This window comes from Zosterops lateralis (genome assembly GCF_965231275.1).
Source record: "Zosterops lateralis genome assembly, contig: HAP1_HAP1_SCAFFOLD_49, whole genome shotgun sequence".
NCBI classification, from domain to species: Eukaryota; Metazoa; Chordata; class Aves; order Passeriformes; family Zosteropidae; genus Zosterops; species Zosterops lateralis.
This window is the reverse complement of record NW_028154614.1, coordinates 1,160,560-1,178,082: the sequence shown is the minus strand read 5'-3', so window position 1 is coordinate 1,178,082 and position 17,523 is coordinate 1,160,560.

Below are 17,523 nucleotides of genomic sequence, written 5' to 3'. Positions count from 1 at the left end.
AACTGAGGAGGTGAAACAGTGGAAGAAATAGAGAAGGTGTGAAATTAGGGAAAGATGAGGCAGAGGAACATGAAACTTGTCAGGTGTGACTTTGCTCAGTGGAAAATCGTGACAGAGTTTTCACTCCTGCATCCCCAGGTTTCTGTACCTTCAGGATGTAGATGGGGCTTGTGCTCAGGTCAGGAGCCTGTAACCACCTGCTGTGTGCTGTGCTTGGTGAGGAAAGAGATGCAGCGTTTCCAGGGAAAATCAGCTATTTTCTTTTACTTTATGGTTGGATAGGAGTTACAGTTACATAGCCAGTGTAACTCTCTGCAGGATTCATGACAAAGGACAATTTTAGGGAGTTTGAGAGTAGCTGGTAAAGCTACCACAGAGGAGGAACAGTGCCGTGCATTTCAAAATCTTGCAAATGGATGGTGAGGTAGACCTTAGGAGGGCTGAGCAGCAGTGGGGGCTGACCCCTCCATCATGAGTTGGTTGGGAATAGTCTTTCAGGTCTTGGAAAATGAAGATGAACAGTTTCAGGCTGCTGTTGCAGGAAAAGAGGAGCTGGCAGATGGAAACACTGTGTTATGTTGCTGTAATGAGCTGGAAAAATGCACTTTTGTAGCTGTGTTCTTGTGAAGGTGAGCAGGTTGACAGTGCTCCCCCAAGGCCTGAGGAAAGCATATTGCAGCGATCAAAACACAAGCTGATGGGCACATGGGTGGGATTTTCAGCTCTTTTGGAAGCTTGTAAAAACCATACGGAGTCATTAAAACCTGAAGACCTAGAGAGTGATCTATGTGGAAGGTGATACACAGGTTACAGATAAAGATTAAGGAAGGAAGTAAAAAAGTGTGTATTCTTCTGGCAGGTGTAGTTTAAATTGCAAAATTTTCAAAACTGCATTTGCTGAACGTGATGTAGTTTTGTTGTTTCCTAGGCATAGTTCTGGGTTTTGCTCCTTCAGTAGTATATGTTTCAGTTTGTAACTCTTAAAAATCAGGTGAAATTGCGTGGAGAATTCATGTGACTGCTGACAAAGCAAGATAAGAGCCTTTTCCTTGTATGTGTTATTTCAGCTAATATGGAAAACCAGATTTTGTTTTTTTTCTTTTAATCCGACAATCTGCTAGATTATTATTTTAATAACTGTTGAAAGATTTTAACCCAGATTCATAATTTCTATGATTCTTCTTTTAGAGATACTTGTGGTTGCAGCATCTTTATAATTGAAAAGGAGTATGTTTTCCCAAGTAGTGAATTATCTGAGTGATAGAAGTACTATGGTGCTGGAAGGCACCTGCTTAAGTAACATTTTGTTCCTTTAAAGGCTCTCATGTTCTTGTTAGACACCCAAAACTATCTAATTTCTTCTCAGAGTAAAGCACTAGACCTGCTTTTGCAGGTCTAGTATTACCTTCTCCTCTTCAATTATTTACTCAGTGTATAAATTAAAGTCAGTAGTTTGGACATTTTTTTGCTTACATATATCCTATAAAAACCTCTATTTTCTCATTATCTCAGTCCTAAAACTCTGAGAAATAAATGCAGGGGTGAAAGGTCTAAAATGTTATTGGGCTACTTGTGCCAAAGGAAATTTAATGATGATGTCTTAATCCCCTAAAGCAATACCTCCAAAACTGACCTGTATGGTCAAAAGTATAGTTGTACATTTAAAAATGTTACAAAGAATTCTCTTCTTGCCTGTCAAGACAGACACAGGTAAGCAAAAAGGGAATTATTTCCAAGCACATTATGTTATTCACTAATGAGCATAGAGTGGATGGAATAATTCTAATTGTAGAGGAAAGGTGGGTGTTGAAATCAATCATAATTACTGTAGTTAATTGGCAGGTTAAACATAGGACAGAGGTATGTTATGGTCTGCAACAACAGACATTTATTGCTTATATACAGCAAAACATTCAATTTAGTCTTTATTATTGGAATTAATGAGTCTTTTCATCGATAACAATTTTGGTGTGGTAATTAACAGCAGACTATGTGTAGGAATATAAAAGGCTTCTTGATTTCAAATTTGACTGTGAAAAGTATGGGGTTTTTGTACACCAGGAGAGGTGTTGGAATGAAGTTAGCATGGGGAAGGTAGACAAAGGATTTTTCACCAAGTACCCATTTAATTATTTAAGTTGCACTGTTTTTTCTTAATACCAAAATCAATCATTGAAAGTTTGTTCTAACTGTAACTATATTAAATTAAGTAAATTTTCCTTGTTGTTGCTAAAGACAACAGAAAAGATAGGACCCAAAGAAAAAATGCCACAAAAGATGCCAATAATTTCTCCATTAAAAAAAAGCAAGCTGACTTAATTTTTCTATTTAGTTTTACCTGTGATGAAGCAGGATTTAGTGTGCTTTCTCTGAGGGTTGCACTTTGGTCCTCACAAGCCTCTTCTGTGTCACCTCAGACCCTTTGGAGCCATCCTAGCACCTGGCAGAACATGGTGTCAGTGGCCAACAACTGCTCTGATTACCTCAATGGATGTTTTTCTCTCCAGCAAAGGCATCATGTTGTGACACAATCTTCTCATTTTGCTACTCCTTTCTCATTTCTTACCACTTAGCTTATTTCCTATGTAATTTCTTCTTCATGTGTTTTTTATCCTCAATTCTCTTCTCTATCTGCAGATTTCTACCCCTTGATCTGTATCACACATAATCTTTCTGTTCCCTCCTTTTGCAGCTTGGCCTCCAATTCCTCTTTCTCGTATCTGCAGAAATTATGCCTCCTTTTTTTTTTTTTTTTTTTTTTTTTTTAATACTTCATTATCAGTCATTTCATCTTCTCAGACTCCTCAAATACTTCTTAGCTGAAAATGGGACAGGTGAAGCTCATCATGAGCCATTCAAGGGAGCATACAGTGATTGCTGAAGCTGCTCTTAATAATTTGTCTAGCTCCTTATTCCCTCTTCTTTCTTCTTCTCTTTTTTTTTGGCCCAGTGAATCTCTGGGATTTCTAAAGAAATGAAGGCAGAAATCACACCCTTGCACCTTTCTTACCTATCTGGGTTGACTAGAAGGATTCTAATATGTAATGTACCTGTCAACCAGTAACATCAGATGGAAAAAAGATGTGAAATACAGATGTAGAGGAGGTTCCACTCCCTGCCTTCCTGGAGAAAACAAGCCTTTTGACCTTTGTTAGTCATTTCACATGAGTAAGTGCCTTGAATGAGCTTCTGTTGCTGTGGCCAGTTCCTGGGCCTCACTGAGTTGCCTCAGGCAAGGGCAGTGCCTGAAGTCTAACACTCTCTGTGCTTGACTTAAATAGTCACACTCTCCAACCAACAGAACTTGGTCCCTGTCTGCCCTCTAATCACCCAGCTGCATCTACAGAGCTTTGTTTTGTATTTCCTCAATGGTCAGATTTCATCTTCTTGGACTTTCCTTCTTCTTAGAAGGAATAATAACCATGTAAATACTTTTCAAAAATGAAGTGCTGTTGTTTTCACCTGTTTTGGGGTTTATTTTTTTTTTAATGTTTCTGATTAGACGTGTTCAGCCATAAAATGTTGTGATTATCCCAACCAGAATTGTCCATACATCATGTGGGGAAAGAAAACCCCACAGAAATATGGTGCTGCTGTCATTGTAAGTAATTGTTTTGCAAATCAAGAACAGCTGTGAAAGCCCCAGTGCAGTGTGTCCTACTAAAGCAAATTGAGCCAGAGGAGCATGCTTCCACACACAAAACAATGGTGTCAGGACAATAAAAAAAGGTGAAAATGTGATTCTTCTGTAAGGCTGCTTTCATAAAGCAGCTGCTAAAAAAACTGATTAACCACTAGGATACGAGTCTTACTTTCCACCAACTCAGTAAGAGGTTTTTTAAGTTGTGAAGGTCCTGAGCTGACACCTGATGTTGATTTAAAGAGACAGGTGATTATCCACAAAGTGAAAAATAATGTGGCATTATTCCCTGAGGTATGAACTGCAATAGCAATCAGAAAAGAGGTAGAAGGGTACTGTAATAATGGAGGGAGTGCAGTGCTGACACTGGTGGAGATGAAATGAAGTTGACAGGAGTTTCATTTTGGTGTTGGCTGCACTGATGAGGCTTGGGCAGTTCTCAGTCCCCATGTCAGCTGTCAGCACCACCACTCACACCTGAGCACCTCTCTCTCCTCCGTCCTTTCCTCTGCTTCAAGCCCCAATTTACAATTAATGTTTTAAATTGTCCTGCTGGTGCTTGCTGTTTCAAAATAGTAAATAGGACTAGTGCTGTCGAATTTCAAAAAGTCAACAAATGGGCCACAAGACCCATCATTATTTCATGGTTTGTTTTTTCTCCCTAAGCTTGAGAGGAGTAACTGGTTTTATTGCAGGCTACCATTCTCTCCTCTCCCTCTCAGGAAAAAAAAAAAAAAAAAAAAAAAAAAAAAAAAAAAAAAAAAAAAGGCTGTTGTTTTACACATCAAAGGAAATTTAAATATACGAAGAGTATTATTCTTGTCTTTAATTCAGGATCTTTGTAAATCACCATGATTGCAGATTTTTACACAGACTTGTATAAGGTGGAGATCTCTTATAGCTTAAGTTTGAGCTCTAGAGTATATGTAAAAAAAAAGGAATAATATCCCACTTATTTCACCTGTCATTCATATAAACATGACCTGCTGTGCTAAAAAAAAAAAAGCAGTTTTCTTTTCATCCTGAAAACAAATACGCATTTTCTGGTAATTGTATTACATGAGATACATATTATTATTTCATCAGGTCAAGGGAGGTATAAAATAAACTCTGTCTATAAAAAACCTCTGTCTTGGTATTCTTAGTGTATGAGATATGTTGAGACACTGTGTAGTGAAGGGTTATTGTTATTAACAGATACAACTTTTGTTGCCTTGGTTTTGGGTATTTGCTAGGAAAAGTTTTTCACCAATGTTGCCAAGGTGTGAATTTGACCTGTTTCACAGTCTTCTCACCTGTTATAGACAGAATTCTCATTAAGTGCTTGATATTTTTATTCCTGAAACATCTTGGTGTTGCTGGAAGCATATCAATTGATAACAGAACACCTTTTAAATAAATTCAGCATTGAATAAACACCTGTTCATGAAATCTGTAGCTCTCTCTGTGCAGTGTGGTAGCAGATGCTCTTGATGAGTATGATACAGACTGACAGGCAAGTTAGATACTAATGAACTATACTACTGATGAGTCTGGATGCTCTGGAAGATTATGTGACAGAAAAACTCTGTATTTCTCTCTGAAATAAAAAATCCCTTTCTGTATGGAGGACTGAAAAATAATTTTTGAGTTTAAGGCAATCTAAAGATCCAAAGTATTATTTGATATTTGAACCAAACTGTATTCTCCATAGATTCTGGATTTTCCTGTGCCTTTTATTTTCAGATGTGTACTCTTGCAGAAAAGGATTTCTGGTCAAGGGAGATCAAATTTCAGAAGCATAGGTAGGAAATGGAGTTTGTGCTGATAATACTGAGCTGTCTAGATATACTGAGAGACACTGTTAGTCTTTTGCAAAGGCTGACATGAGATGTCTAGGCAGAAAAGTTTGTACAAATGCCAAAAGTGAACACAGAGTTCATCTTCTTTGGGTTTTGTGGTTTTTGTTTGTTTGGTTGATTTTGTTTCTTTTCCCTGTGGACTAAGAAGTAGCTTGAAAGTCATAGGCAGGTTGAGTAATTAAATTAAATTTTTCTGCCAAAGAATTCGGCCTTGGTGCTTTGTTGCATTGACACAAAAATGTGTGGTGTGACCACTAATGAAAAATAGAATAATTTCAGTTGGAAGAAACCTACAAGGATCATCTAGTCCAGCTGCTAGTGGGACCTCTAAGAGATGAATCAGAAGAAATCTCAGAGCAGTGTATCCCTGGCATGAATTATGCTGTCACTGAGAGACAACTCTACTTGCTCCTAGCCTGACACAATTTCTGTTCTCTTGCTCCCTCAGCAGCCTGTGATGGCAGCCACCACTGACTGTATTTCCGGGTTTTTGTCCTAAGTAAAAGTGAGTTAAGTCTGGTGGTGAACACAGTTCGTTACTTCAACTACAGCCAGCCCTGAAAGTATTTTAAATGCCCAGAATTGTGCTTCTATGCATAAGCTTAAGAATGGATTAATCTTAAGAAAGAAGGTAAAGTGATGAAATGCTGTCTTGGTAGGAGCTACTGACAGCTACAAACATGAGATTCTTGGATTGAAAACAAAGGTTCTTATCTGCACGAATGATAGCATACAAACCTGCAAAATAAGCTAGGAATAAATGTTCATGTTTTCCAAGAGAGATTTACATTGAACCTATGCTTCTCAGAATATTCAGCTCTTATTTGGGAAATAATATGGGAAATAATATGGGAAGTAAGGTGAAAAAGTGTCCTAATAATGTAAAGTATTCAAAGTGAGACTGTGAGAACTAGTGAAAGGTCTGCCTGAGCTAGCTGGGGACAAAATGGCAGAAGAAAGTTATTGTAGATGCGTGTGAAATGATGTAAAGATAACTCCCATCCCTTAACTTCACCTGTGCAGCGATGTGGTTTAAACAGCCATTTGGGAATCTGATCTTAGAATTGTAATAAATAGTTTTTGAAAAATTCCATGCCCAGTAACAATTGGAAACAGATAGGATATTAAAAATTATTAGGAAAAGAATCATGATAAAAACACCCTTATGTCTTCATTTCAAATCACCAAAATCTATTAAACTCTGTGTCATTCTTGTATTTTTATGTCATGAAAAGTATTACACCTTCAAAGTGTTCAGGAAAGGGCAGTAATAATGATCAAAGGAATGAAATAGCTTCAAGTGAGTAAAGAACTACTTTCTGTCCTATAATTATACCCTTCCCAAGGCATTTCCTATGGGCTTCTGTTGGGGACAGGATGCTGGGCTGTGAGGACCTTTGATGTGGGCTAGTATGGCTGTGTCTGTTGTGGAGGGAGGAGTATGATACCAAGGCAAACCAGCAGAGGTAAATTTCACTGAAACACAATATTCCCTGCTGCTTTCCTTTGAAGAGGTGCTGCTTTCCTTTTACAAGTGAAGTGTCAGAGTGAGTAAAGCTGCAAAGGAATTCAGATTAAGCACTGCCTCATCTTGAGAAGTTCAAACACACACCTTCCATCTCTAAGGGAATTTCCTCCCTAAAAGGCTGGAATTAAAGCTATTCTCCAAATAAATATTTAATCTGGTTTTTGAGTAGCATTTGGCTATGTCTTCATTAGCAAGCAGCAGAGCAGAACAGGAGCAGATCTTTAGAGTGAGTCAAAAGGAACCCAGCTCATGTGCTGGGGATGGCTCCAGGGATGAACCACAGGCTAAGGGAGTCAGTGGAGGGTTTCACTTGACAGCCATACCCTGATACAGCTTTCCATGCTAATATGGCTGTGCTCTGTGGGAATCTAGTTCTTAGCCCTGTGTGCAATCAAGCTAGATATTAAGCAACAAACCTTGTGTTCCTTTTCTCTGATACAATAATTATCCTTATACTTTTTTTTTTTTTTTTTTTTTTTTTTTTTTTTTTTTTTCAGTACAGCAAATTTTGAATGGAAGAGCAGAAGAGTAGAGCAGAATCATCTGTAAACAAATGTCTAGGACAGTCACCAGAGGATGAAAAAATGGGTCTGAGTACCTTTGGGTTGAGAATAGTGCTGCTCAGCAGAATCCTTGTGAGGTATTCCACTATCTCCATCAAACTCTCCTCTCAAATGCTTTACAAATGAAGGTACAATTCTATCTCTTCTGCCAAAATAGACATTTTAGGCAAAAATGACTAGGTGCTTATAAATCTTAAAGTAGTGTATGAAGCCCTCTACCTTTAATCCTAAAAGAGAGAAGAAATGCAAGTCACTTCAGTTTGTTCAGTGTTTTTAAAAATCTAATGCCTGGTTAATCTTCTCAGAGGTGCATAACTTTTTCTAAAATTACAGACAAACTCAATGGTTACACACAGAATAAGAACCCAAATTGTGAATTTCATCTTACAGTTGTAAAATAGAGCTTTTTTTTTTTTTTTTTTTTTTTTTTTTTTTTGTCTTAAACAAAAAGGAAAATATAACAAGGAATGAAAATAACATTCTGCTGAGGGCTTTCTGTCATATTTGACATCTTGAGATCTTCCAAATCCTTACATTATGCTTTAGATTACACTTTCAGTTTATCAAACAATGAATTGTTAGAAAGAGATTTTCCTAAAGAACATGTAAGCAGTAGCTTGCTTCTCTTCACTTGTATCTGGCCTACCTCATCTTGGATTTCAATGCTGACAGAAGCTTCATGTGTGGGACCAAGGTCTATTTCATTTTCAGCAGCCAGAATGTTACCATTTGATACTTTCTTCACTGACTTGGGTTTTATATCAAGATTTTAAACCTAAAACTCATTTTCGCCCCAGTGAAAAAGTAATTCCTTCTTCTGCTGTTATTTTTGCACTGCTTATGCTGTAGTCTAAAGATTCATTTGGGGTTAAGCCCCTATAGACCCTATTGCCTTTAGATACTAAACAAATTCCTCTGAACAGTAGCCTCTATCACATTTATGGACATGGGTGCTGTCTAAATTGTAACTATTTCCTGACAAGGATTGTGAAAGTAAGAGATTTAACCAAGAACACAAGGAACTTTTCAGTTTCTTATGTTTGGTTTTTTTTTTTGGTTGGTTGGTTTGCTGGTTGGTTTGGTCAGGGGGTTTATTTATTTTATTTTTAACTCACAGCAGTTTTCAGACTGTTTTTCATAACCCAGTTCATTAACTAGCTCCTTTAAAAATATCTCTCAAGAGTAGTTCAAATATCTTTCTGGCTTAGTAATTTTGTTGGACTGAAGTAGGATGGTTAACTGCAGCCAGAGAATGCCCCAAGTTCCTAACATATCCACAGGAGTAATAAGGGTTTGCTGCACAGAAAAATACTCATTGCATTAAAAGGGGAATGACTAAAATTTTCTGAAGGCTTCCCACTCTAATCACTCATCTATCCTGTCTTATTGCCTGTTTCTTATCTGCTACTAATTTTTTCCCTTGGAGAGGTTGTCTGGCTGGCAAAATAATGCAATCCTCAGCTTTGATTTCAGTGGAGAAATATTTCACATTGACATGTGCATGAAATAACTCAAAGAATTTGCTTTTAATTGCTTTGTAATAATAGTTTTGAATGACCTGTAATTGAAAATACTTTTCTCTCAGGTTTCTCCTTAATTAAAAGCAGCATTAGCTTTTTCCTCACATATGACCATGTGAAACAAGGACAAACACTGGTTTCCGCACTTGGGACAGTGTAATTCTGCTAATATATAAGTATACTTTTATGGATATAAGTATATAAGTATATTTATATGGATATAAGTATAGACTGAGGGATAAGAGGCATGCATGCTGCCCTGCAGAGAGTGTTCTGGAGATTTTGCTTGATGGGAAGTTCATTATGGACTATGAGTGCTCTCTGGCAGCCAGAAGGGCCAACTGTATCCTGGGGTGCTTTAAACACAGTGCAGAGAATGGGTCAAAAGAAGCAGTTGTCCTGCTAAATCCCAACACTGCTGTGGCCTCAGCTGGAGTATTCTGTACAGTTTTGGGCTCCACAATATAAGTAGGATATAAAAATATAATGTGGTGACCCAGGTGGGCAGCAATGGTGAAAGGACTGAAGGACATGCCTTGGTATGGTGGGTGAGGATGCTGGGTTTCTTCAGTATGGCAGGGATGGAGGGGCGACCTTGTTGTTGACAATTTCCTCATGACGGGAACAGAGATGGGGTGCTGATCTCTACTGTCTGGTGTCTACATGGTGGAATGGCCTAAATTTGCAGTTGGAATTTCAGATTAGGTACTGGATAAAGATTCTTTACTGAGGGGATGGTCAAACACTGGAACAAATTCCCCTGGAGTGTAGTTATGGTCCCAAGCCTGTCAGGTTTCAAGAAGAAATTGGGAAATGCTCTTAGACATATGTTTTAGTTTTTGTGTTACCCTTTTTCAAGTTAGAAGTTGGACATGCTTATCCTTGTGGGTCTCTTCCAGCTCAGGATATTCTGTGATTCTGTGATCCTGATACAAAGGTAAACCTATCCTTTAAACCCATCAGAAGGGAATTCAGTTCTACTGTCTGTTTTACACTTTTGCTTAATTATATAGTTAAAATAGATATTCATACTTATTACTGTTGCCCTCTTCTTTACAGAATTTTGGAAAATGGTAAGTAAACATTTGCATTAAAACCTATGATAAGGAAAATGAGGATAAAGCAATACAGAATGTACTTTTCCAACTTTAATTTGAGTTTACTTATAAGAAATACTTGTGTGTATCACTATTTATAGCACTTTCACATAAGTCTTATTTACAGTGAAGTTTGTTCTAATAATTAAAACATTGAAGAACAAGATAATGCTATTCAAGTTTGAAATATAAAAACTTACTTGAATGTTGAGATAAATGCTTTATAATTTATAACATATTTTGCAACTTAAATCTTACTCATTTTAACGGCCTAATTTTCAAAATATTTGTATAATAAAGAACTACTTTAAAATCCAAGTGTTGTGAAAAATAAAGTCTATTATGCATATAGACACAGATCTTTAAAATCTGCATATTTCCATTGAAAACTCTTTGATATTAAACAGCTGAGAAACTGGACCCTTGAAGTCCCTTTAAATTAGTCTACAATAATTGAAAATGTACCCAATTAGATTAATCTAAACCAGGTCATGCCCCATTTCAAAAACAGCTGTTTGTATAACAAAAGACAAAGAAGTATAAATCCTCAAAGTTCAGTGGATAAGATATAGTAGTAGTTTATGGATAAAACTAGACTTTACATTACAAGTCAGCATGTGAAGTCCTTTGAAGTCAAAAAATTGAATCCTTGTAGTGTCAAAGTCAAACTGTTCACAAAGAAAAGGTACTTACATGAAAGATTTTTAATTAGATATGAAAGGACAGAGAAGAAAGACTGACAAATCAATTCTTTTCAAACTTACTTGAATTTAGGCAGTTGGTACCTTTAGCTATGTCCAGATTCTCTTTCAAGTGAATCTCCAAAGGCCAGAGGAAAAATGGCTTTATTGTGTATAATTCATGCTGGCTTGGATAAAGCTGGATATATTTTGACTGCAATAGTTATTTTAATTTTTTTTTTCTTTTTTTAAATTCTAGGCTGTCTATTTTCTCTGTTGTCATTTTTCCCCTCCACACTTGCATGACTGGACTTAGATTAGGGAAGACAAAAATCCTGCTATCTCTGTGTGTCACCTCTTTCTTCTTTCTCACTACTGTTGACACTTTATCTTGCTTCTGAAGATGAGATATCATTGCAGTCATTGTGATTTTTCCATTCTAGACAGTCTGTTTACTCCCACTGGGTATTTTTTAAATTATGTCTTTAAAGCAAGGTCTTTCTTTTCACTAATGTCAGGCAGAAGAGACAGTAAAGAACAACCCAAAATACAGAATGCTCAGGTCCTTGGTTTCAGCTAAGTGTCTCAGGAAAGGCAGAGTTTTATCTGTTAATTTTATCCTGATTTATCTTCCTTGCTTATCTAACTATTTAACTACTCCATTCACATTTAATTTAATTATGTTCTTAAGGACAGCAATCTTTAGCCACAGCAGCATTGTGGTATTTCAGCACTTTCCCACTTTGGAAGATACACCATCTACTTTCAATGGCAGAGTTTGCTTAAATAGTCATTTAAATTTGCAAGCAGCAGAGAAATCTGAGCATAACAAAGAGCTTAAAGTATCTTTATTACCACAGTGACATTGCTATGAAAGCAAGATCTGCATTTTATCTCCCTTCTTATAATCTTCTTACCATATTACTTGGATGTATATTACTTGTAAATAAACCCTTTTATAGTTAAAATTGGGACGTATTACCCATCACATATTTAGCAATACCTTTTTTGAAAATAATTTCCATACATGTAATTCTGAATCAGGAGAAGAAGCCTAAAAATACACTTAATTTTTGCATACTTGTATATATTAGATGAATATTATGGTATGAACATACTAAAACTGAGTATGGAATAAATGCTATTGAAATCATGGGAGACTTGTTGACTTCATGATTATGAGGGATTTTTTTATTAATATAAAAAAACTTTGTTAGATGCCTGAGCACTGAACTGCATTCAAGAAGAAAACTCTTATTTTATTGCTTCTTGTTACAAAGTAATTTTTGACAGTGAATTTTTCTCCTGTTGCTTGCAGTTGTGGTAATCTTTCAGAATATAAAAGGATTTATTAATTAAAGGAATAAACTGTATTTAAAATTTTGGATCTTTTGAGTTATATCTGTCAAATAAAGTTCATGCACTCCTGTGCCTAAACTCTCGCAGCTGCTGAAACAAAATGAGAGTTCCAATCAATTTCTGTTCTCTTGCAGAAGAAGATGAGGGAAGAGAGTTTTTAACCTACTGGTCATCTGTAAATGATGTCATCTTAAGTCATTTTAATCCTTTTTCATTCTGAATTCCTGAGAAAACCCAAAATATTAACAAACAAACAAAAAACCAAAACCAAAAAGAACCAAAAACAAACCAACCAAACCAAAAAAAAAAAAAAAGGAATTTGAAGTATCTGTCGGTAAAGATGTTATAATTAAATATTGGTTCAGGGAAAATGTCCAGTGAAATTAAGATCGTACTGTTTTTTAGAAAGACCTAACTCTGTTTTACAGACTCTGCTACACAGAGCCATATAACACTATTCTCTAGCTCTGTCTTTTCAGGGAAAACACACAGAGTCCACACAGCTGAATCTATTCAGTTTCCCATCACTGGTTACAAACACATGTAATTAAGTAGAGGAGCTCCTCAGAGGATGCTATTGAAGTGCTGCCTCTATCTGATTTGCATGTAAGTGTAGGTATTAATGTTATATAGCAAGTAGAGCAGCACACAGGGTTTTCGTATTACTCTAGAGGCTTTCAGATCTTTGCTTGAGGAAAAAATGAATAGAAAACTGTAAAGAGAAATCAGTGTTTTCAGACTATTATGATATCCCTGTTATAGCATCCTAACTGTGTAATTTGGAATTCTGTAGATAAAGTCAAGTTCTCAGTTTCAGACTATCAGTTTCTAGAGACCATTTTAGTTATTAATAGCTAGATAATTAGACATCTGGAAAAACCCTGAATATATTAGATATGAACTTTTTTTCTGTATTTATGTGGGAAAATAAAGAAAGCTTTCATCCAAATGATGTTCTGTGTCAGAGCATTTCAGTGTTTCCTATACACACAACCTCTTGGGGTGTTATCACTAAATCTGGATGCTCTATATAAATATCACCAGTTGTTTTAGAGTATTTCTGTCTGATGTAATTTTAAAAATCACATTTTAAATTTTTTTGGAAAATCTAAATACTTGTTGATTGTTTGATGTGTGACTCAGATGTTTAGAAAGAATAATAAAGAAAAGTGAATTTTCTGCCTTTCAATGGTTCCTTCCCACCAGACTGACTTCAAATTATTTGCTTCTGAGTATAAGTGAAGCACTTAAGTATGCTTGCTTCCTACAGCATTGGAATTTTCTGTTTACCCCCAACTGAAAAATCTATGAGACTGAACAACTATTATGATCCTGTTAGATATTAGACTTCTACTTTTTTTTTTTTTTTTTTTTTTTTTTTTTTTTTTTTTTTTTTTTTTTTTTTTTTTTCTTTTAGATTGATGCTAGTATTGTTAGATACAACAGTAAGGTTTTTTTTACAGAACTTCAGTACTACAGAGATGATTTTTTTTTTTTGTCTCTTTTTCTTTTGCTGGACATCTGGTGGCCATTAACAACCAAGCATTCTGATGTGTTATTCATCTGTGCTGATATTGCACAAAGGATTTTGCCACCTGTTCAATTTTTATTCACTGAATAAAATTATTATATTTAGATGGGAAGCTTTTACTGCTTTGAGTTATATGTGAAGGACGTAGATTCGAATGTGGAGTTCAGCAGGCAGTGGTCACAAGACATTCTAAATCCCACAGTTTTGAATTTCAAGGAGTTTAATTCCTCAAGGAAGGTTTGCTTGCAGTTGTTTGAAGCTGCACATATGTTTAGAGACGTTGAGTACTGTGTTGAGCAAGCCTCTGTCTCAGAAAGTATAGCTGAAATTTTTCTCACTGATTTTTGAGACCTTGAATTTTTAGAAAAGAAGAGATCTCACATTCTGGCCCTAACATTGGCAATCTATGAGGTGACACTAGTTATTTCTCATTAATCTGAGATCACGGTTACAAAACACTCTGAAGATAATGAAGGAACAAGCCCACTGCCAAATTTAAGGGAAACAAGGTTACAGAGCTAATCTCTCTTTATTGCCTGTATGTCAAATGGAACAAGAAGAGATTTTTTAAAATGTGATTCAGGCATTTATACTGGAAATCTAGTCTACATAGCTCAAGTAAAGAAATGTCATCATGAATTTCAAGGATGCAATGATATTTCGTGTTATATCCAAAATAATGCTGAAATTTCCCAAATAGCTGATAGACATGAATGGAAAGCTTACAGAGAGTGAGCATGCCCACCTAATTTTAGGTTTCTAAATTAAGGGTTAGTCACACAAGAGGTAATGCTCCTTTCTGATCAATGCTAATCGAGAAAAGCTAAGCGTGGTTTAGAATGTACAAAGTAGGGTTTAAAGTGCACAAAGTAAGATTTAAAATATGCAAAGTCAAAAGGAGATGAGACACACACAGGTTTGTGCACAAAAATGAGGTGTCACTGCTCTACTTAAGGCTTGTGGCTATTCTGAGATGCTCAGCATCAGAAAGATTAATGTCTTGGGAGAATGTAGGTCATGTCACCCTGCGTTAAGAGGGAAAATATTTTGCATGTTTGGAATAACATAGATTGCATGTGATACAATTGAACAAACTTCACTTGTCAGTGAATTTTCTACAGCTGTAAATATGTTTATGCGTGGAATCATGAGATAGATGAAGACATTTCTTAGGTATTTTAAAAAAAGTAAACATCCCTGCCACCTCCAAACTCTCAAATAACTGTAATCTCAGAAACTGTCGTGGTTTGAAACAAAACAAGTGAGAGGCTCCAAGTCAGAAATACAGTTTAATGAGAAAAAAGGTAAAAAGGTAAAAATAAAATAAAATAAATGCAATAACACAAAGGACCACTGACAGAGTCAGAATACAACCCGAGCAGGATGGTGGAAGCAGTCCAGATGAGGTGCTCTTCCTGAAGCAGTGATCCTGTAGAAAGGTCTGGTAGCTCTGGTCCTCTGGGAATCCAGTAGGTAAGGGCTGCTTGTACTGTCCCAAATCCCAGATTATATCCAGGTGCGGATGCTTGGCTCCTCCTCCTGGGTAGAGCATCTCACAATGGGATGATGAGTGCGAAGTGGGTCTTTGATGGCCCATTAAACAGAGATAACTCCTGGAGGGAGTTACCTGTGAGTCATGGGCAAGGCGTTGATGGGCCATTAGCAGAAGACAGCCCAAAGGCAGGGGCCTGGGAAACACTGCCCCACTTGGTTTAACAGCTCATGAAGATGATGATAGAATAAATACTTTGTGTACATCCTACACTGCAACCCAAGACAGAAACCTAGAATTTTTGCATTAAATTCTCATTTTAATTAAATATATCTTAATGAATTTACTTTGGGCAAGTCTTTAGATTTAAGATGAGGTGTAATGACAATATGTATCTCAGTGAAATACATAATTTCACTTGGGTTCTGGGCTATGTTCTCCCTGCAAGCTCACAGAAATTCCTTACAATTAAACACTATTTCCTGTAGGGAGATGACTGAAAGCTTTAGTAGCCAACAGCAGTTAGGATCTGCATTACTCATTTAAAAAACTGATTTTCTTTTAATTTTTTTTTAAATTCTTTTAATTTCTTGTAACTCTAATTTTTTTTAAAATGTCACTGAAGCATCAAGGTTGGAAGATACCTCCAAAGTCATCTAGTCAGCTGTCAACACCATGCTAATCACCCCTAAACCTATCCCCACATATATGTAAAATAATAATACCAAATATTTTGTGCCATCTGAAAAAAGTAACCTTACTCCATTAAGTCACATATGCAATAAAAATGACACTTTTAGATTAAAATGGCTTCAGATGTTGTAAATGTGAAAGTTGTCTTCCATCTCTGGTTATATTCTTTGCTGCTCCTGTTCATAGGAAAAAAAGTGTTTAAAGAAGGAAAAGAGATGTTATGGATTACCTAGTCCAAACTTGTCTAACATCAAAGCTAAATTAGGATGCTCAAGGCCATAGCCACATAATTAGTTATTGCGCTGTTACATTTCTTTGATGTTTCTATGTACAAAATAAAACTCAAATTTACTAAGAATTTTGCAAAACCTGTTAGATATTTTAAAAGTATGAAGAGGTGTTTGATCTTATATTATTTTCCCTCTAACTGATTTCAAAATATCACAAAATAAACAAAATATTTTTTTATTTAAGAATAGAGAACCATATTCTTATGACAAAAAAACCCTGAAAAACAAAATTCTGGCATCAGCTTTCTAAAAAAAATGATTGAGCACATACCTAAAGTCCATAAGAACTATAATTCACCACAACAACTAAAATTTGGTTAACTTTTGTTAACTTAGTCAAGAGTACAATAAGAATGTATCTTCTTTCTTTCAGGATAACGGCAATTCTTTTAAATTTCTTAGAACTGGAAGACAGCTGTGTCACTACAGACTTAAAATAGTTGAACACTCATTAACTAAAGAATGAAATAGAGAAGATGCTATGAGAAATATAGGTACAAAGTCTTCCTCTCTACCAACAGATGCATTTTATTTCTCTGAAGTGATTTTCACACATCTCTTTATGTGTAGAATTATCTTTAATGTATTTTTGTCTCACATGCAATTTCTTGATCAGCTTCTAGCACAGAACAGATTTTCAAGCTTTGTGTCTGGCATGCAAAAATCCTCCATTTCCATATTGTCACACTGTCCTTCAAACACTCCTGTTAGTATTTTTATAGGGCTCCTTAGATGATTCCTTCCACTTCCTGGAACCTATGCTAAATCAGATCTGTATCCATTTCTGGAGGAAAAACAAAGTTTCTCTGATCTTTTTTAACCTTTGAAATTTTAAATGCTACTTCAAAATCATATTATTACTACTATATAATATATAAGAATCAGTAGAATTTTAAGAGTTGTCTTGCAGATTCTGCAGACTTTGTTTGAAAGACTGGATCACTCTCACTTTTCATTTTCTTCCATGCTATTAACAGGAAGTAGGGGTGCAACTCTACTCACTCCACAGAACTGCATGGGACAAAAATATTTTAAATTGGTAGCCAGATCTTTAAATTTCAAAGAATTTTGAAATCTAAATGTGGTTTCAATTTAATTTTCTTTTCTCAGCATTCTACGCAGAGAAATATCTATTTATTCCATTGTGAATGCAGGGATCTTACAAGGTATTTAAAGCTGGATCATTGCATAAATAGTACCCAATTTTGCTCTCTCTAGAGCAATACAAACTAAACCAAAAATTTTACTTTAAATAATAATTAATTACTTTTCAAGTGAACAGACTAGGA